At 45.2% G+C, this 22190-nt stretch overlaps 1 protein-coding gene across 4 annotated transcripts in view; it reads left to right on the forward strand.

Annotated features, from left to right (window-relative positions):
- GFRA1 (GDNF family receptor alpha 1) overlaps nt 1-22190 on the forward strand; it is a 205012-nt gene that overhangs the window by 175271 nt on the left and 7551 nt on the right. The window lies entirely within an intron of this gene.

Consider the following 22190-nt stretch of genomic DNA (forward strand, 5'->3'; position numbering starts at 1 on the left):
TTGCTGCAAATGGCAAAATTTCACTTTTTTTTTTATGGCTGAGTAGTATTCCATTGTGTGTGTATATACATATATATACATATCTAGATATGTGTGTGTGTGTGTGTGTGTGTGTGTATATACACACATATCTTCTTTATCCATTCATCTGTTGATGGACACTTAGGTTGTTTCCATATCTTGGCAATTGTAAATAATGCTGCTGTGAACATACGGGTGCATGTATCTTTTCAAATGAGTGTTTTTGTTTTCCTCGTATGCATGCCGGGAGTGGAATTGTGGAGTCATGTGGTAGTTCCGTTTTTAGTTTTTTTGAGGAACCTGCATACTGTTTTCCACAGTGGCTGCACCAGTTTACATTACCACCAACAGTGTAAAAGGATTCCCTTTTCTCCACACCCTCAACAACATTTGTTATCTGTGTTCTGGTTGACGATAGCCATTCTGACAGGTGTGGTTTTGATTTGCATCTCCTTGATGATTCGTGATGTTGAGCATCTTTTCATGTGCCTGTTGGCCATCTGCATTTCCTCTTTGGAAAAATGTGTATTCAGTTCTTCTGCCCATTTTTTAATCGAGTTGTTTGTTTCTTTGATGTTGAGTTGTATGAGCTGTTTATGTATGTTGAATGTTAATCCCTCACCAGTCATATCATTTGCAAATATTTTCTCCCATTCAGTGAGTTTTCTTGGGAGCTCTTGGCTTTGTCACCATCACTGCCATTTAGACCCAATGTGTAGTGTTTAACTCTATCTAAAGATAGGCCAGAGACAGTGTTACTCGCAAAGCGTTAAGGCAAATATCGAGTCCTGTATGGGTTCATTCTTCAGGAGGCAGAAGAAGGTGCTCTTTCGTGGTTCGAGGAGCTGTGAGGGTGCTGCACTGAAAACCCCTCGTGTGAACGTGTGAACAGAGTCCAGTGAGAACAGCCCACAGACGTCTTTGGGGTTGATCCAGATCTCCAAGGGCAGAACCACAATGACATACAAATAGTCTTTTCCTGACTTTTAATCAAAGCAGAGCGTTGATTTTGCCTTTTTATTGATTTTTTCATCGTCATGAGTATTCAGCTATTTGGGAACATATCCGTATGCTCACCAAGTGTTCTCACACCCTTTACCTCTTCAGATGTTACTCTCCTGACATCTGCGGGAGAGATGCTATGACTGTGTTGTTACTGCAGTGTTGTTAGCCTTGTTCTTTCTTCAGAGGACGTGGGCCTCAGCGAGGGGACACTTGGGCTCAAGCCTTCAGAGCTAGCAAGCCCTGAATCTAGAGGCTTTGTTCTTGCCATGGTTCTTCCTGGATTTGAGAGGCAGCGGTGACCACATGGTGACTTCTTCCTCCTGCCATGCTAGGGGAGGGGACCGTGCCAGGCACCGTGCAAAATCACTTCACGCTTGTCACTGGAATACACCCTCCCATCTCCCCACCACCCCCTCCTGGGCCTGCCGAGGATCAACCTCACCAGAATACTCACCATAAACTTCTCTGCCAAATACCTTCTTGTCTGTTTCCTAGAAAATATTGGGGCTGTTTCCCCACTTCTGATTTGCTTGCTATCTTCCCACCCCCCCCAGGTTCCCCTCTTTTTCTTCAGTATCCTACCTGCCGTTCCTCTGAGCTTTGGTCTCTGTCCTCATCTTCCTGAGTCCCCACCAACGCACACCCTCGTACACACTCACACACAAGCCTAAGGAGAAGGTGGGTAGGGAAGGCACAAGCTGAGGTCAACCAGATGTTCTTCATATTTCTAAAGCATTTCCTGAGCCCTTCCCATCTCCAGAGCACAGGAAATGCCAGAACTAGGAGGAGGCTTGGGGAATACTATGGCATCTAACCGCCCTATCCCACAGCAGAGCCCTGCAGTTCAGGGAGGGGAAGTGACTTGCACTAAGTCCCCCAGCTGGTTAGAAGTGGTCTAGAGACAGACATAGCACCACAAAGCAGAGTTTCTTCTTTATCTTTGGCCAGGCCTCTGAGTCCTGCTTCCTCCTAGGTCAGCCTTCTGTTCTTGTCAGGTCTGCTCAGATTCCAGCATCAGTAGAGACAGCTGGCCAGATGAGGGTAGGACCCTGTTTTGATGAGGTGATGACCGTAGCTAGAGGTGGTTTCTGACCACAAAAAGGGGCCATCTTTGGCTACAGCAAAACTGGTTTCTTCTCTGCTCGTGTCTAAGTGCACAGAGCATGATGGCAGAGGCAGTGTTCAGCCTGTTTATTAAGCTCCTTTTGTGTTCTGGAAACTTCATGGAGACGGGCATTCAAAAAGAAATTCTGTCCTCAGTGAACATACAAATAGTGGGCAGGATGCAGCTTGTCAGCATTTTTGGAAGGTCAGGCTAAGTTAAAAGGTGGCATCTCAGAAGAATAGGCATCACTGGACACTCTGTGGAATTAGTTTCCCCCATGAGAGAGGAGTCTGACAGTCGTGAGGAGGTATTCTCCCCATCTCCCTGCCCCTGGCCCCACCAGATCACCTGGCTTCTGCTTCTCAGGGTGCAGTGCTTGGCTTGAGCACATGGTATTTACCTCCAACAAGATCTACCCGACCACCCCTCCTTGTAATGGGGGCTCTGTACCACTGCAGTGTTGCCCTGGTAACATTAAGGGACACAAGAGCTCTATTCCCAAGAAACAGCCTTTCTTTCCCCTGTGTTAGTGATAGGAACTCTGCCTCATAAACAGAAGGACAAAGTAAAATTAAAGCATGATGGTTCTCTCGGGGCTGCCGTTTAACTTTTCAGCAGAGGGGGAAGTGGAAGCGTGGGAACACCAAGGAAGGAGGGGGCGGCCACACCTCTCTTCCCAATGACACACACACAAGCCACACATCTTGGAGCTGAACAGTATTTTACTTCTAGGGAGCTCTTAAAGCTTCCACAAAAACTCACATTACCTTCTAAGCTAACTACCTGCCTGAGCCCATTTCGCACACTTGAGGCAGGGGGTGAGAGCATGGGTTTTGCAGCCAAGCCCGTGGGTAGACCCAGGCTCTGGTTCTCACTAGCGTCATGACCTCTCCAAGCCTCCGCTTCCTCATCTACAATATGTTACAGTTGCCTAACTGCTAGATTGAGAGGATTAAATGGGGGTAATGTTTCAATGCTTGGGGCAGAGTAGATGCTCCTGAATGTCACAAGTGATGCCTAGTCACAAGTCAGTTGGCCACTTGGTCCCTTTGCAAGAGATGGAGGGTGGTGTTGTGCCGTGCTTGGGATGTCACACTAGGGAACACTGGTGCGAGCTGCACTGACAGGTGTATAGTGTGTTTCAATCTGCAAAACGTTTCACATGCATTGTGCCCTTTAGTCCTCACAGCAGCCCACGAGTCAGGTATGGTAGACATCCTTCTCTTTTACAAATGAGGCACCTGAGGCAGGAACAGTCTTAATGAAGATCACACAATACTTCTCTGATGGGGCTAGGATTTCTGACTCTGAGGTCAGTGTACTTTTCTTGCTCCATGACCTTGGACAGCTTGGGTTCTTTCTTTGAGTTAGGAATGGGCAGAGAGGAAGAAGTAAAAAATAGAAAAGGAGGTCATGCAGTATTTGTCTTTCTGTGTGTGGCTTATTTCACATTGCATGATGTCCTCCAGGTTCGTGATGTCCCTTACATGTGGAATCTGAGAAAGTTGAACTCTTTAAAGCAGAGACTAGAATGGTAGTTACCAGGGGCTGAGGGTGGGAAATGGGGAGATACTGGTTGTAAGGTAGAAACTTTCAGACACGCAAGATGAACAAGATCTGGATATACTGATATATATAGCACGATGACTATAGTTAGCAATACCGTATTATATACTTGAAATTTGCTAAACGAGTACACCTTAGTTGTTCTTACCCCACCCCCAGAAATGGTAACTATGTGAGGTGATGAATATGTTAATTAGCTTGATTGCAGTAAACCTTTCACAGTGTATACACATATCAAAACATCAAGTTGTACGCCTTTAGTAAATATAATTCTTATTTGTCAATTATACCTCAGTAAAGCTGGGGGAGAATAGAAAAAGAGGAAGGGAGAAGCTAGATTCGAGAGAGACCCATATATCCCAGTGCTTCCTGAAGGCAGCGATTCGAATGATGGGAAAAACAGAAAGGCTGGGATGTTTCATGCCAAAATCCCAGGAGACAGGGTATAGGGGAAAGACGAAAAGTTTGCCACTAAAACTCTTTGCAGCTTAATGATCTCTTTAGGATGACCTATATTAAGAATAGTTGAGAGAATCATTGGAAGCAAGAGGATTAGGGGTGGATGGATGAGTGATGAGAGGGGACTTAGCCCATGAGAATGTGGTCCCTGGCGTTGATTTAGGACTCTTGCTTCGACGTAGGGCTCCCAGGAGACTCATTCTTCCCATCTGTCCTTCCTTTGCCTGCCTGGCTGTCTTCAGATAAATTACCATTTGCCGGGGGGTCCTAGAAATATCTTAGAATGGCGTTTGTCCCAGCCGCATGTGTCATTACTCAGAATAGAACTGACTTAAACCAGCTTGGGATCCATTGGGAACAGATTTGGAGAAAGTCAACTATCTTTGGCAGCTCTAAAGTTCACTTCCCTCGAGAAGCACCCTCTTGTAATATTTTTAAATATACAATAATATGAGGAAACTCTGAGGGCCTTGGGTTTCTGTCTTAACATTTGAGATAGATTTCCCCCTTGGAAGGGAAGAAATAAGAATAAACATTTTCAAAAGTCGGCTTCAAAGTGTAATTATCAATAAACCAAACACAATTCTGTTTGGGGAAATGAGTGGCCTTGGATGTGGCGTAGATAGGACTCATCTGCAGTTCCTACGAAAGACCCAGCTTTAAAAAAAGGAAAGTTGATTGATTAGTATAAAATGTCATAGAAAGGTCCAAGAGCCAACCCCCTGAGGTGATAAAATACCAGGTTTTGGGTAACCAGCCAAGCTCCCATGTCAGGATTAATTGGCAGGCATCCTGGTAACAAGTGTGACGCAGGCTGTGCTATTGTTGGCATATCCCTTTGGCTTGTACAAAGTTGTCACATGATAAACAAAAAAACATAAAAAATCCTACCAATTATCTCGTCTTCTGTGCACGTGAGTGGTCTGGTAGCTGGAAAAAGCTCAGCATATTTAAATCAAATGGACTATACTTGTCACTTATTTAAAGTAAATATCTTTGGGAAGTGTAGGTGTTGGGAAAAAAAATCTCTATTTTGCATTATTGTACATCACTTAACTCTGGTGGCCTTAAGGTGAAGACCTCTTAAAGTAGCCTTTGTAGGCCCTTGATTTCCATGGTCAAAATAGGCTTATAGAAACTGGGGAATACAGCCTTGGGACTGGGGCTGAGGACCCTTGAGAAATGTTCACGGTCTCTGGCCCTTTCCTCAGAAAGAGATGTGATGTGTGATTGAGAGAAGAAAGTCTGACAGATGCGGGCACACACCCGGAGCCAGGGCTGGCAAGATGAGTGTAGGGTAGCTGTGGGCAGTGATGGGGGCTCTAGGGAACAGGGCTAGCCACATCCAAAGTCAGTTTTTTTTTTTTTTTTTTGGTGAACCAAATAAAACATATCTATGAGTGTGACGTGGAGGTACAACAATTGTAGATCTCAAGTTTAAGTCTCCTCCCCTCATCCTAATGAGACTTTTAAGGCAGCGTTCTAGAAAGGAATTCGCAAAGCAGCTTCCTCAATCATAAAAGATGTGAGGAGGGTCCAAATGAAAAGCTTTCGCAAGAATGCTCACGGCTAAAGTCAGCGAGTCAAAGGCTAGCTGTCTCTCCCCACCCCCCCAGCAATTGTGTCATCCACTTTGGCAGTCAGACCATGCTAGCCCTAAGGGTCCCACAGCTGAAACAGTGATGGCGGTCTGTGGGCCATGGGGGCAAAGGCCTTGAGCTGGGCATCGTCCCTGGAGCAGAGAACCTAGATCCAGTGGATTTCTGTCTGGGTCTGCACCTCCCTGGCCTCCCAGGAGAGCCTCAATACAATCTCTCTCGGCCGAGTACAGTTTGAAGCTTATAGAAATGTGCTGGGCACGTGTATGTTGTAGCACAACATTTACAGATTGGGAGTAGGGGTAGACGGTGGATGCAGTTTGGCTCTTTAACACCTGCTTATAACCTGTTTAAGTCCTATGTATGAAGAGTATTTGAATATTGAATTAGAATATTGAATATTAGAATATTCCAAAAATCTCTGCCTGAAACAAGACCTTCCATCCTAGAGGAACAGCATGCCCTCCTCGCCTCCCCCCCCCCCACTGCCCCGGTACCTCCTCAGACCTAAACAGAGTCCATCTGTACTGGATAGGGCCAGACCAGACTGGAAATGATTTTGAAGCTCTTCCCAGGCCAAACCCCAAAAGTCTCCGTGTGGCAGGAAGGCGATTATCCAAACCTGCTTAAATACCCAGGACTCCGCTGACTGTGACCAAGTGAAAATTTTAAGTGTTGAGTTTTAAAAGGAAAGCTGCCAATGGGTGTTCTGTAAATCATTTGTGCCAGCAGACTGACCCCATTATGTCAGCTAATCCTGGAAATACAGGAGGTAAATTTAAATCTTCTAGCATGAAGCACTTAATCAATATTCTAAATGTTTTTCTTGCAATTTATGCTAGCAGAGCAATGGGGTGCTTTGGCATCCCGTTAATCTTCTGGAGAAGAGGCACTTGAGAGCAAGGCCAGGGTGGTGGGATTTTGCACAGGCTGACTGGTGGGAGGGCAGAAAGCTGGAAGGAGACTGGGAGAGGCGCTGATTTCCACACCAGGCCCCTGGGACAGGGATACTCATCCCCTGTGCTCATGCCACCCTTGCCAGTGGTTAGAGCCACCCTGCAGGTACCTCCTTTTCAACCTGTTGTTGACAGCCTAGGAGTTTCTTTGCTGGGAGGAACAGGAGCTTTGGAGTTGGTTGAACTTGAGTGAGGTTCTCGGACCACTTCCTCTTACCCTGTGACCTGGGGCATGTTTCTTACCGTCTCCAAACGTCTCCTGTAAACTGTCACCCACCTCTGGGGTTTGTTGTGAGGATTAGAGAAGTAGTACCAGTACGCAGAGGGCCCAGCATGACTGGCCAACCCTCTGCACTTGGAAGTGGCCACTACTGTTATCGTGATTGATGACACGTGTCAGAGCTTTAACTCTGGACCCTGGGGCCATACAGGAAGGTTGTTCCCAGGGCTTGGGGTTTGGGGGGGAACATGGATGGAAAAAGGTGGAGCTCTTTAGGCTTTGCTTCCTTAATTTGTACGAAGGGTTTGAACCGAGTAATATCCTGCTGGTTCTAAGATGTGGTCATTGTGGAAAGTCCTGAGGAAGGAGGAGAAGGGGTGGGATATGCTGTGGACCACAGGCCAAGAAGAAAAGGAAACCAAAAGGCAATAAAGAAAGCACCAAGTCTTGAACTGGGGTTAGAACTGTTTCACACACCATCTCTCCGTGCCCAGGACTCTCTTAAGAGATCCTCCTAACAATCAGACTCTTGGTGCTGTGAACTTGGAACCGTGACAGCAGTCAGGTCTTGGTCCAGCCTGGGTGTCAGAGTAGGACCACCTGCCAGAGGCCATTGCCACATCTCTTTAGTGCCGACAGTGGGACAAGGTGACACAGTTGTAAACAGGAGACACTCTTGTTTGCAGAAAAGATGGTTTTTGAGAGCCAGCCCTGCCTCTTAGCCTCAAAGACCAGGAGTTTGCAGGCTTTCCTGTATCTGCCTCCCACCAGTGCTATTATTTGCTTAATATTTATCTTTAAACTCAATATCTAGGTATACTTTTAATAACATTTGTGAAGCATGAATCAATGCAATAGCTCTCTTTATATTAAAAAAATCATTATATAAATATTAAAATTAAAGCAATAAAAATGTTTTTATGTCATCTAAATAATGTCACATACACCACTGATTCCCAAACCCCACTTTGGGAAACATTACAAACAATCTAATCATATGACAGACCCTAGAAGTATTTTCTCTGGTAACTTGCATCACCTCTGCTTTTAATGGTTTTGTATTAATAAAGCAAATATGCAAATAGTACTTTCCATGGGTCAAGAGCTATTCTAAGCACATTATATAAATACACATACAAGGGTGAGTCAAAAATTATCCACACTCTGACTGTAGAATTTATAGACATTTTAATATAGCCGGGGTGCGGATAATTTTTGACTCCCTCTCGTATATATGCATATATATGTGTATATATAAACTAATTTAATTTTGACAGTAACATCATGAGGTCAATACTATTATTATTCCCATTTTTCAGACAACAGACCTGAGACACAGAGAGGCTTGATCAGGAGAAGAGAAGCAGAACAGCAGCATGTTTATTCTCTATGCATTTTTAACTGTAATACCTAAATCAGAGCATTTTACCTTTTTTATTCCTGAATAACATTATTCATTCAAAAGAGATTAAATCAGTCCCTAAGTTCTTGTTGAACATCTGGCAGATTGAGTTGCCAGACTGGTTCATAAACTAGCTTAAAGAAAAGTAATGACACCAACTGGTGTCCTGCAGTACAACTCAATTTTGACACTAGCCCTCTGAGTTAGCACAGACACCGCAGGTTAAGGGCACAGTCCCCAAACAAGACCGCCCACTTCAGATGCCAGCCATACTTTAGGAGTCCCCAGGCTCTTCTGACCAACTGGCTACAGATTCAGGTGTGTTCATGATGCCCTCAGGTTCAATTCACTAGAATGACTCAGAACTCAGGAAAGCACTATACTTTCAAGCACAGTTTTATTTTAAAGGATGCAAATCAGGACGAGCCAAATGCAGAGGTACTTAGGCTGAAGGCTGGGAGGAGAGCTGCCATGCCTCTCCCTGTGGAATTCCTATGGGATCCAGGTGTGCCACCCTTCCAGCACATCAGTGTCTTCATCAACCAGGATGCTCCACTGAGCCTCAGTGACCAGAGATTTTTGTTGGGGTTCATTACCTAGGCATGGTCGATTGATCCATTGGGCATGTGATTGAACACAATCTTCCATTCCTCTCTGCTCCTTGGGGGTCAGGAGGTCAGGCTGACCTCATGTGACTTAAAGCCCTAACCACCTTGACCCACGGTCAGTCTAAACACAACCATAACCGTGATCATAACCAAGACACTCCAATCATTCATGAACTTCCAAGGATTTAAAATTTGTCTCCCAGGAACCCGGAACAAAAGTTAGCCAGAGTTTAATTTTAATTCTAGGAACAGACTGTGAAACTTCTCAAAAGGAAGCTGGAGTTGGAATTTTGAGCATGGGCTCACTTCACCACTTACCAGCCATGAAACTTTGGGCAAACTACTTATCCTCTCTGCCTCGGTTCTCTCATCTGTGAAATGAGGGTGGCATGGAAGTGCGTCCTCAGGTGTTATGAGGGTTAAATGTGATCCTACTTGTGCATTCTCAGGGCAGTGCCTGGCTTCAGGGATGGTGCTAAGGAAGTTTTTATTAGCTGCAAGCCTCAAAGGGCTTTCAGCACTTGGATATCACTGGCCCCCTTTGTCCCACCTTTAGTAACAGAGAAGTGCTCCAAGGGGCCAGGCTAGGCTATGCATTGCTTATGGGTCCTGTTTTCCAATGGCTTTTTTTGATCTTGGTGGCCTGTGGGGCTCTGAACCTGTAGAGTAAATAAGAAAAGGTGAAGCCTCGTCACAGTGATGGTTCTGAAATATAGTTTAGTGTTGGATGCCTCTCCAGGGGAAGTCACTTCCTTCCCTGGCATCTTTGCTGGGCTGCACACCTCGCTACCAATCATGGAAACTTCCCGTAAAGGTTGTTCAGTGACTTCTTGTCAGTGAACGGAACAGTTCTCCAGTTCAGGTTTACTCAATCTCGGCCCTGTTGACCTTTTGTTGTGGGGCGTGCCCTGTGCCTTGGAGGGTTTTGAGCTGCACCCCCGGCCTCTGCTCTCTAGATGCCAGGAGCCCCTTTCCCCAATTGTGACAACCAAACTGTCTCCACACATAGCAAATGTCGCTTGCAGGACAAAATCTCCCCTGGTTAAGGACCACTGCCTGGGAAAGGAGAGCTGCCTCAAAAACCCCCTTTCCTTTCTGCTAACGTGGGATATGGAGGCCTGTGAGGGTCTTTTCAGGTTTCCTTGTGTGGCGAGGAGCATCAGGAGGCCACGCAAGGAGAGTGGATGGGTGCATTGGACCAAATCTTTCCTAATTTGTGCCGGCCAAAACAATGAAGAGGGGCTCTGGTGACCACCAAATGCCCAATTTGGGACACTGAATTTAATTTCCCCAAGGCCACACTCCCCTCAGAGTGAGACCCGTGATAGACTCATAAGTGGTATTAACTGAGGCTCTCGACCTGGTTCTCATCATCCAGGGACCTGCAGGAGTCCATGGCCTTCGGGGCCTCCCACCCTCACCCTTTCTGAGTGATGTTTCCCCCGCATCCAGCATCCCAGAGGAGTGCCCTGCAGGTGACTTGTCAAAGGAGACTTTTGTTAGACAACCAGAGTAAATGGGAGTGTTTATACCAAACCACAGTTGGGTTTCTCATGCATGGACTTTGAGGATGGGAGAAGTTTTAGGAGGGGCTGGGGTTGACTGGGACCGTAAGGCCAGTGCCAGACAGGTCAGTGCTGAGCCCTCAGCACATGCGCTGAATCTAAATGGTTGTGGCTTCTAGATGCCATTTCCTGCGCTTTTTGTTTCAGGAAACAGTCTTGGTGTGGCATGTTATTTGGGGCACTTGGTTTATGGTTTTTATGAGGTTGCCATCATTTCTGTGTAATACTCAGTGTTTTGTAGCATCCACTGTTGTTTTTGTCTCATAAAAAAATTACAAATCTTGGCTACCCCTAGTGTTTCATTTGCATAATACTCTCCTGCTTAGAGTGAGTTTCTGTCCTGGGAGAAATGAGCTTTGGCGGGGCGGGGCGGGTGTCTTCCCATCGCAGACGTGCGAAGCCGCAGGGTGCCCCACCCAGGCTGCTTGTGGGCTCCCCGGCAGCCTCCTGACACAGCTCAGGCCCAGACTGCCAAGTGGCCCCGGGGCCCTGTGTGATGGGCCCAGCTACTCGCAGCGCGGAGAGACTGACAGTGGCCCCCTGAGATGTAATCTTCCCGGCTTTAGGTGCCAGCAGATGAGCTCAGCAGGAACTTGCATCCCAGAATCCACCCACGGTAGCCCTGGGAGGAAATCGGCTGTTGTAAAAACTCTTTTTGAAATAACTGCTTATAGAGCATTTTCAAAGCCCTTCATCCAGGAGAGTGCTTGAATTCAGAGCTCAACATTGGGTATGACTCTTTTAAAGCTGCCATGCAATCCAAGATGCCAAAACGCATTTTCAGCTGTGTATTCAAACCCTATTGGAAACGGAAACTTGCAGGGTGTAACTGGTACCAAAAAATAGGCATTTCATCTCAGAGGCCAGGCTTCCTAGTAGGTACGTATGCATATTACCCTATACCACAGAGTGTAGTGTCATACATTGTATTCATTTGCTGGGGCTGCCATAACAAAGTACCATAGACTGGGTGGCTAAAACAACAGAAATGTATTTCCCACCGTTTTGGAGGCTGGACGTTCAAGGTCAAGGTGTCAACAGGTTTGGTTCCTCCTGAGGCCTCTCTCCTTGGCTTGCGGCTGGCCGCCTTCTTACTGTGTCCTCACGTGGCCTTTCCTCTGTGTGTGCACACCCCAGTGTCTGTGTGTCCAAATTTCCTCTCCGTATAAGGGTGCCAGTCAGATTGGATGAGGGCCTGCCCCAATGGCCTCATTATAACTTTATCACCTCTTTAAAGACCCTTCTCCATAGTCACATATGTCACCCATACTCACATCCTGAGATACTAAAGGTTAGCACTTTAACATATGAATTTTTAAGGGACACAGTTCAGCCCATAACATACACGTAAGTGGCAGGTACTCAACAACTAAACATTTGACATTTAAAAAAATCTCACCTATGGAGTGACTTTAAGGGGAGAAGATTGCTATTACCACAAGCATTTCCTCAATCCCTAGGGCCCTACCAAGTGTCACCTGTACAGCCTTTGAACATGAGAGGCTCTGACTGTTGGCTGGTTCTGTGGTTGAAGGAATGTAGGGAAAGACACCTCCCTCAGGGGACCAGTTATGCCGCCCAGCCTGCAAACATCAGGTGTTGTCTGCCTTGCTGAATCAGATGCTATCAGATTTCGGGCTTCTGCAAACTTAATTCAAGTAATGATTTCTTTGTGATTGGCATATTTGCATTGCAGTGAACTTTGGTTCAACATATTGTTAGAATACACAATACTGTAATTTAAGATTGTTTTATCAGCAGTAAAGGGTTTTATATTCATTTAGAAAGTTGTAATGGGCTTGAGCATCTTCAGTATAGTTTAATAAATATAGCATTTTATAGCTGGCTGTAAAATTTCAGATTACGGTTTTAGCAATTGTGCAGTTCTATTTTATAGTTTAATAATTGTTCAAATGAAGGAGAGTGTAAAGTTCCTAAAAACCAATTTAATGACTTAGAAAAATAGACTTTATCAAAATCTATTGTACACCTTTAATGAACCCAGATGTCACCTTTTCAACAAAGGCAGATCGCAGCATTTATTTTCTCAACCACAAAGCCCTGCAAATTAAGCACGCAGAATGTAGTATCTCTGAGTTATAATTTTTCTCCGTTTTTCCTCTTTTATCCTAATCTCCGAGAGCTGGAATGAGCCTGTTGCCCCCACAGGGTGAACAGCAGCTGGGCCAGAAGAGCTTCAGTAGGAACAGGGACTGAATTGGTTATCTCTTAAGAAGGTTCTTTATTTTACAGATGCACCCCTTGATCTCACCGCTTCAACCCCAGCTCTTAACTCTAATGAAATCTCTTATCAATGCCTCCAAATAACCCCTACTTCACCATTCTGTGAAGTAAGTGGCAAAATGGGGAGCTCTACATTATCATATAATTGTACACTATCATTATGCGTGATAAAAGTGTTGGCATATAACATCAGGGAGAAGGCACTGTGTCACATTGTCACCGGAATTATAATTCGTGTTATTATATTTCTGGGATTTCCGGGTTATGTCGTCAGGCCACTAAAGTCAATAAATAGGAGGTGCTGGGCCAGGTACACAAAGAAGGTAACTGTGGAGTATATGTAGCATACCTTGGGAGTACGGTCCCAGCATCCTTGGGTGCAGTGTGATTCTTGGCGGGACCAGCTCTGGCCCGCCCTGTTTCTGTTACAGAGAAATGGTGATAGTCAGAGGAAGTCCCGTGTGGCTGGGCTCCTTCCTCTCTGAGAAGCAGTCCAAGGTCATTTCTACTCTGTGTGATAAGCAGCTGTGTCTGTTATGTGAACAGTGGGGAGGCTGCCTCTGAACTGCCCACCTGAGAAAAGAGCAGGGGAGAGGTCACCTTCAGTGGCTGCAACCCCTCTCCTGCCTCACCCTGAAATGATATGAGCTTCCCTCCTTTTCTGTCTCCCACTCAGTGCTCTAGTTGCCTCATCCTTCTTAGTCAGCTCCAGAGAATTTCTAGTTGAGATTTCGTGTCGCTTGGGAACAACGTAAGGCTGTCCGTCCCAGTGGCATTTGGGTATCTTGTGCCAGGTCACGGTCATCTCAGCAACGATGCCACAGCTGGAGGGCATTCTTGCTGCCCAGGGACAGGCATTTGCTCCAGGCTTCAGCTGTCGTCTGCACCCATTCCCGGCCCCAGCACACGGCACCCGCTGCGTTATATCAGAGTGAGGGCAGCACTTAGTGATGCTGAGTTCCTTTGGAGCGTCCAGGCAACACCAATGCCATCGTTTGTTTTACTCCAAAATCAAGCTCACTTTCAGATAATATAACTCAAGCCTTGACTGTGCCAATGCTTGACAAGGGATTGTGCAGACAATAGGCCAACAGTGGCATGGTTATTTCTCAGAGTTGCTTTTTTAAGAAAAAGAGGCTGTTGTGCTTAAGAGTAGAAAGTATGGAAGGACCAGACTTCTCGCTACAATAAAATCAAGCCTTCCTATGGACTACAGTGGAGAGTAGTTTCATCTTCTTAATCCTTGGGTTCGTCGTCTGTAATATGGGAATAATGAGACCACCTGGGAGTGTTGTGCTAGTTAAACAAATTAAAATTCTTCAGCATAGAAACTGAGCCTCCAGCACAGTAACTTTTTATCATTATTTTATCTTCCTGGTTCCTCTGTGCTGACCATGAGACAGAAGGAGCCTGTACTCAGGGACTATTTGATGACTTTTATCCCAAAATTCATCTGGGAAATGGACTTGGGCATCGTACAGTGCGTGGACCCTGTGATTGAAACAATTTTTTTATGATCACTCATTTATAATGTCTTCTCCTAAACATATTTTTTTTTTTGGCCACTTTTCTCAAAAAGCAAGAATAACCACTTGAGGATGGGGATGGGAAGACTAGGCCCCCTCAGTGCATTCCTGGAAAAGCCAGTAGGCCACCCACCCCTGTGGTCCAGAGGGCAGTGAAGCTGGCCTATCAGAGGGATAGTAATTCAGCAGTTGGACAATTGCTTAACCCAATTGCTGGGTAATAAACATGCTTAATAAAAAGGAATAGGATGTCTGCACCATCTTGGCTATAAACATGCTCTCTTGTTCTGGGTAACCTATGAGAATACCACTGAGCGCACTTAGATCACACGCTATAAATAAATCCAATTTCTTGTATCCCCTATTGACCTTTTATCCTTAGGACGTCTAACCAGCCAGGCCTCCCCGAATCATAGGCTCTGCCTTGCACTTGAGCCATGGAGCATGCTTATGGGAGGAAAATGGCTCTGGTTCTCTTGGGAGTGAGGTTCAATGAAGGGCTCCCCTCCCCTGTACCCCTGAGATTTGAGGCCCAAAAGGAATCACATTGTGGGCAAGGCCATCTAGAGGGGAAGCTCAGGATGGTGGGCACTGAGCAGACGTCTCAGGATTTTTCCCCAGGGTGACTCTCCCCTGCCTGCCCCTCGGCGGCAGGGACCTCAGCAGGTGTGACATGAGGAGTGCTCATCTCCAGGGAGCAAAAGCCACCAGGCTTGGCTTGACCTCTGACCCCTTGTCGGCCACTGGGTTGATTCTAGGCTCCGTCCATGCTGGCTGTGTGACACTGGGCTGCGCGGCTGGGAACTTTCTTCAGCTGTCAGCAGGATAACGAGCTCTATTTCTAAGGGTTGATCTGAGGATTATGGGAGATAATGGGTACCACGTCTGGCACAGAGTCAATATGCATGGGTTTTAGAGTCGAAGAGACGGAAATCAAAAAGATTCAAATCTCAGCGCAGCCACTCTGGGCTGTGGAAGCTTGGGCAGGTCGCAGCCTCTCTGAACCCCTGTGGGCTGATGTGTGCCATAGGGAGTGCCCCCCTCAGAAAGTCATCTGAGTCTTTGGGGAATATTCAGTAAAATGCGGATGGGATCTTTATCAGTGGAGGCTGTTCTTAAGAGTGATCGTCACACTCATTATCCCTATTAGTCTATTTGGTTTTCCTCTGTTTTCTTGAATATTTTTCTCTATCTGCTAAAAGTACATTTTTTAGAAGTTTTAGAATTTTTTGCTTTCACCCTGTTTCTTGCAGCACCACGAATGCTCCATCTTCCCACCCAGAAAGTGAACAAAAGTCCTGGGTCCGTGCTGTCTCCAGACCTGGCGTTTTATATCAAACCTTAGTTACCACCATAAGTCACAGAGCTATTACAGGGCTGCTCTCAGCTGCACATAAATGCACAGGAGAATGAGAGGCTTAATAAATATTATCTGATGGTGATGAGGGTGCGTGTTTGATGAGATCGGCTCCGTGCACATCTCATCAGGGACCACGATGAATCTTTGCTGCTGCTCTCTGAACACTTGCGTTTCTGCACATTTTGAGAAGACAAATGTTTCCTTTTAGGGCCATCCTGCTAGTTACCGTTACCCCATGATCGCTGAATGTTTGCTCTACAAAACCCCTCCCCCACCCCAAACTAAAACACCGCTCACCCAGTGTTTGACATACTCATTGTTAATTGGGCATAATTTTCTAAAATGCAGCTCATAATTGCTTCTTGTCTGAATAGTTTGCTAATCAAGCAAGTTAACCATGAACGAAAACACACAGTTCTCTGATGTAGTTGGCAACCTGTGTTTGCCCCAACTTGAGGAAAAGCAAAATAGATGTAAGACGATCCTGTGAAGTTAGGGAAAAGAAGAAAGGCCAGCCCGAGCGCTGCGTTAAGCTCCCTGCTGCAGACAGTGTCTGCACACAGCGCTACTTGCGGTCCTGCCATTAGTGTTAAATTACAAGCGCAGGGCTGCAGACATCCTTTTATGGTGTGCGGGAGACTGACAGGCAAGCCCCAGGGACTGCTTAGCTAATGGAGGACTGTTGATATATCTTACAGGACTGTATCTCTTTCATTGCATTCATTTTTAAATCCGAGGAAACACAGAAGCTCATGGGCCAGTTCTATTCAGTATCACATTCACGAGCCAAATTAGCTTAAGCGTTTGCATTTTTCCCACCCCTGCCTGAATCCAAGAACACCCAGCGTAGGGACCACAGAGAGGCTAAGAGATGATCAACAGCAACTTGGGTTTTAAAAGGACTTCCACCCAGGGCATCACGTTTGATTCACACAACTCTGTGAGGTAGGCAGTGGGGCGGGGCGGGGTATTATTATTGTTATAGATGATGGTTGAAAAGCCAAGACCAGGACCTTCCTAACCTGTGTTCTCTGTAGCATACCATCTCAATCAATCCGGTACCAGAAGCAAGTTCTGAATCATCGTAGGAGCTCTCTTAACTGACCCTCATTTCACCAACTCACCACAGAAGCCAACCTCTCCGCCATTCTCCTGTAAACGTCCAATGCCCAAGGCAGGCTGAATGCCCCAAGCTAGTGGGCTGTCTCCTTCTGCTCACCTGGGGCTCTTGCTCTCTCCAGTGGAGATGCAAGCTTAAAAGATTCAGAAGCATTTGTTCTCAAACCTTTGGGTGCTGTTGTATTTGATATTTTGCTTACATAATTTAATTAAATATTACATGAATGATTAAATAGGGGCACCAAAGAAAGCATAGTTGTGTCAATGAAAACTAAATTGAATACATTAGAAAAGGCAAATTCCTTTTTAAAACATGCCTTTGATTAGGTGTGGGTCAGACAACTGTAAAAGACTGAGAGAAACTGTAAAAACGTAGAAAGATTCTGCACTGAGATTCCTCGGTGCATATCAAACAAATGTCATTCCTGTTTTAAAGGAAAGAAAACTGGAAATTGTAGATTGTAAATGATAGGTGTAGCTTATGCAGAACATAAGCCAGGAGATTCCAATCAGCAAATTCTTTCTTTAAAAAACTTTTTTAAAGAAAGTGGTGTTGGTCATGTATCTAAAACTCAGTCAATGAATGACATTCAAATTTTAAATTAAAATGTTTGATACAGTACATACAAAGGAATATTATACAGCCATAAAAAGGAAGAAAATCCTGTAATGAACATGATTGAATCTGGAGGACATTATGTTAAGTGAAATAATCCAATCTCAAGGACTAATACTGTGTGATTCCATTCATATGAGGTATTTAAAATAGTCAAACTCAAAAAAAAATAAAAAAATAAAAAGTAATGAACATTGCAATCAAACATATGGACATTCCCAGAAGCATTTCTGTAGCAGTACATCCATCTGCAGATTCACATAAACTTCATGAGCATATTAAAAATTCTTTGTGTTTAAAACCAAAAAAAAAAAAAATAGTCAAACTCATGGAAGCAAAGAATAGAATTTTGGTTTCCAGGAGCTGGGGTAGGGGGACCTGAGGAGTTGTTGTTCAACAGGCGTGTAGGTTCAGTTATGCAAGATGAGTAAGTTCTAGAGATGGGCTGTACAACATTGTGCCTTAGATAACAGTACTGTGTTGTACACTTAAAAATGTAAGAGGGTAGACCTCATGTTAAGTGTTCTTACCACAATAATTAAAAAAAAGAAGCTTCTAAATTTAAAAAAATGGATACAAATGTGTAATTTTAAAGTGATTTAATGATTTTCCTCTTTAACCTAATTTCTCAATTGACCAATGACCTAAGGGCCCAGCCCCCAGTGCTGTCGGTTAAGAAAGCTTCCACTCTAGGATTGGCCCTAAGCTCAACCTAAATTGCACTGTTAAACTTGGAACAACTCACAGGTGCCAGGAATCCAAGACCTTCTAGACTCTAGAACGTGAATCCACATCACCTTCAAGGTTATGACCACCACACACAACCCACACACACACACACACACATACACACACACACAGTCAGGCCTCACTTCAGTTCACCACACTCTGGTTGTTTGAGGCCTTGTCTAAACAGCCCGACTGGGATCTGAGCCTACGCTTCCTCGGGGTAAGGAAGCATGACTTCAGGCCTCCGGTCCTTTCCCCACCCCTTCTGATGACCAGCCTCCATCAGCCCAGAGGCTGCCAGAATAACTAAACTTGGCACCCAGCGGGCCTCCCTAAACCTGTGCTGAGTGAAACATCTTTATATGGTCTTCTTAGAGCTTAATGTAATGAAAGCCTTTTGGCTGAGGTTCAGGTAGTATGTAGACACGGTGTCTTGGAGGGAGTAGGTAGACAAGACGTGGCAGGGAAGCTGCCCAAGAATCATCACCACCTCCATCTCACTCTTGCCCTCCTCATAGCCCCTCAGCCCCTCCCCAGCCTGTTCCAGGGCCCGCGGGACTGGCAGAAATCAGCTTGGAGGAAACGAAGCCAAACTCAGGCTCTGAGAGACAAACACCCAAGCCCAGGGGCTCAGGGCAGTCTTTATTTAATGTGTCCACTTGTTTTATGCACTGACTCAACTATACATTATTCAGACCAGTGGTTGTAAGTGGTTGTTAGGAAAAGCAAATCACCGGGAAGGTGAGGTTCAAAATAGTGAAAGGGATTTTAGAAAGACTGGCCAACTGCTTGTGACCAGACCAGACATAAAACCTCCCCTGGCTCTTCCAAATCCAACAGGCAAAATCTGAAAAGAGTTTAAGACTACAGCGCACTAGGCATATGACCATTCCTTAGCTTGGATTCACTAAGGCATCTTCTTTTCTCTTTTTTGTGTGTGTAGAAATTAATTTGGGCAAATATGTGTCAAGTGCACAATAGAATTGTTATATAGTAAGTTCTACCCACAAAGTCTATAATCAGGTGAATCCACTTTATTAAAATACGTTGTGAAAAATGAGAAAGTAATAACTGATTGCTCAGTTATCATTCAAATCAGGTGCACAGCCTTCTTATGTTTTGTCTTATGAGAAAATGTAAGATGCATAGATTTGAATTGAGAAATGGCTTTGAGTACTGGACTGTTTCGGAAAGACCTCATGCAGTGGTTTTCGCTAGCAAAGGTCCAATTTATGCTGCAGAAGAGGCTCGTATGCTGATAAACTGGTATTGACAAGTGTGATAGATGCAGCTCGGTACTTAGTGAGTGCTGGAGAGCAAACTTGATTGCGTTTTACAGTCTGTGTATTTCTCTGTTTATTGCTTGTATTCTGTCATTAAGCAAACAGGTTCTTAATATAGCAAATCTCTCTAATCAGTAAAGCAAGGGAGAAAAGAACCAGAAGCATCATTAATTATGACCATTTGGCTGCAGCCTGGACAATCTGTTGCTATTGGATTGAGCAACTTCCTCTGGTTTTATTTTCTGGAGGTAGAGCAGAAACTGGCTTTTCTTATACATGGAGGAGAGTAGAGAAATGTTCCGTGCCCTGCTGGCTGACAGCTGCCTAAAAACCCGAGATGAAACACTGGCTTCTCTACAGAAGTGGAGTCCTGGGGCAGCAAAGGCCAGGTTGTGAGTTGGTACGCTATTAAGTCTCCAATTCCATAAACAGAGCAAGTGTGCAGCTCCAAAGCCTGATCCAACCCGAGGCTTGGGGAGAACCCACTGTGGGCAGAATGCATTGCGCACGTGGTGCCCGATGAGTTGGCTTGACCAAGAGCTATGAACTATATGTGTGCCTGGGCATTCTGTACACGAAAGCAGTCGGCACCAGGCAGGCTTTCCAAATTCTAATCACAGGGGTAAAAAGCAGGGGAGTCATCCGTCTGACTCCAGGTATCAGAGGTTAACAGCATTTAATGCATTTATTAACCCTCTAGTGCCAGGGACTGGTGAGGTCTGGCCGCAATTACAGTGCTGTGGAAATTCTATTACGTGATGTGCCTGGCACTGGGGATTACTGCCAGTGACAGTTTTATAAGACTGCTGGAGGGACAAGGCTTATGAGGAGCCTAAAGAACAAGTTCCCTGGTTTTCCAGAATGACAGCAAAGCTACTGGTTTGTGGATGGGTTTCTCCAGTATCCTTTTTACCTTCTCAAGATGAAAACGTTGTGGTACTGTGTTTTGGTGGTGGTGTTTTCCCCAACACAGAGTCAGGCGGCTTCCCCCGTAACCACATATCTATAAATCGTTATGAAACCCTCTTTCATAAAAGAGATTAAATAATTCATTTTGCACATGCTGTAACAATGGTTAAGAATTCTTCTTTATCCCTCTCTCCTTTTTAAGAGACAGCATATTTTAAAGCCACAAACTGTAATGTTTGGTGTCTAGATCGGTCTGAGCTGGCCAAGCTCTATGCTGGGCGCCTGCCTGTCTTCTTAATGAGCAGGGCTATGGGGCTTGCAGACAGGACTTGTTCCATTATTACACCCCTGGTTTTACTGGTTTAGGACTTGGCAGTGGGACTCTTCTAGTTTATAACTTACCTTATACCTTGCAAGGTCTCGTAAGTTTTTTTTGATTTGTTTGTTTTTAATTTCCCTGGAACAGTCCCAATTTTCATCAACTGAGGCAGTGTTTAAAATATGTAAATACTCTTTGCAATAGCTGAAAGTAGGGGATGCCCTGTACTTTTATCTTTTTGCATTTATCAGACCTGACTAGCAAGACAGTGATTGCTTGATGTTTTAAAAAATGCTCAGGATAAAAGCCTTTACAATGTGGAAATAGCAGTTTGCTCAGGCTTCTACAAGGGACTTTAAGAGCCAGATTTTCTTAAGTGGACTCTGGATCTGCATAGGTGGATTTCTGACCCTCGGTGGTCACTGGAGGGTTCAGACTGAATACAGGACTTAGAAGCATGCAACAAGCTAGACATACATAGGTCTGAATCCCTAGGCTCTGCAGCTTACGAACCCTTAGAGGCACTGGACACCCAGTTGATGCCATTCAGTCCAAGCAGCAGACCCACTGGCCCTCAGTTTGTAATATGTAGCCCAGGTTTGGTGTGGGATTTTAAAAGATCTCATGTCTAAGTGCAACCCTGTGATTCTTTTCCCCAGGTGCTGCCTGCCGTTCCAACAACCAATAACATCTCTTCTTTGCCTTCTAGTCACACTCACAGATCTGACTATGGTTCATGCAAGGTTCTGGTGGAACTTGGGGGCTGCTCTGCTTTGCCTCTGCAGTCGTGGGGGTTTCCCGGCACCCCTCCAGACCTCTCGATGGGAAGCAGTGTTAATACGCTATGTAAGCAGAGTATTTAGAGGCCAGTGTGCGTGGACTGCTAAGCCTCTGGAGTGCTAAGTGCTTCTGTGGGTTGGGAAAGGGTTTAACAGGAGAGAAGGCATTTTCTCAGAGCCTTTGCAGAGGCCTGGCACTATATGGTTACTTTCACTCAGCAGTTCATCCAGCTCTGCCCACCAGAATGTTTCTTACGAGTGGATGAGCTTGGAGCTGCTGCCTCCAGCTTAGGTGAAGCCTTTGCAGGGGGATAGATAACAGGGAGACAAGGCCAGAGGTTGACCATTTGCTTTAGATAGAGGCCAACAAGATGTCCACTTTGGGGGAAGAAGAGCCTGGAGCCTTCACAGACTTGGAGCCAGTCTCAATGTATTTTGCTGTGTGATTGAACAGTCATCCCAGCCATTCTCAGACAGGAGGCAAGAGCCTGAGAGTTTAGACCCCAGGCATGTCTATTCGGTTGTATGACTATAATCCTGTACAAAGTTGAACTCTCAGTGACCACTGAGGACCAGAGTCTACCTATGTTAATGCAGAGTCCACTTAAAAAAATTGGTTAAGGTAGAGACCTTTTCTAGTCCATTGGTGGAAGCCTCTTTACAATCACATAATAATGGGCGTTTTACTAGTACATCAGCAAGTTCCTCAAGTGACTAAGAAGTGTAGCTAGTGAGTCTCTCAGATGGTGTAGACAGTGAGTAAAACACTGCATGCTGGTGCTAATCATATAGAACAAGGTA

The sequence above is a fragment of the Hippopotamus amphibius genome, chromosome 5 (assembly GCF_030028045.1).
Source record: "Hippopotamus amphibius kiboko isolate mHipAmp2 chromosome 5, mHipAmp2.hap2, whole genome shotgun sequence".
In the NCBI taxonomy this organism is placed as follows: domain Eukaryota; kingdom Metazoa; phylum Chordata; class Mammalia; order Artiodactyla; family Hippopotamidae; genus Hippopotamus; species Hippopotamus amphibius.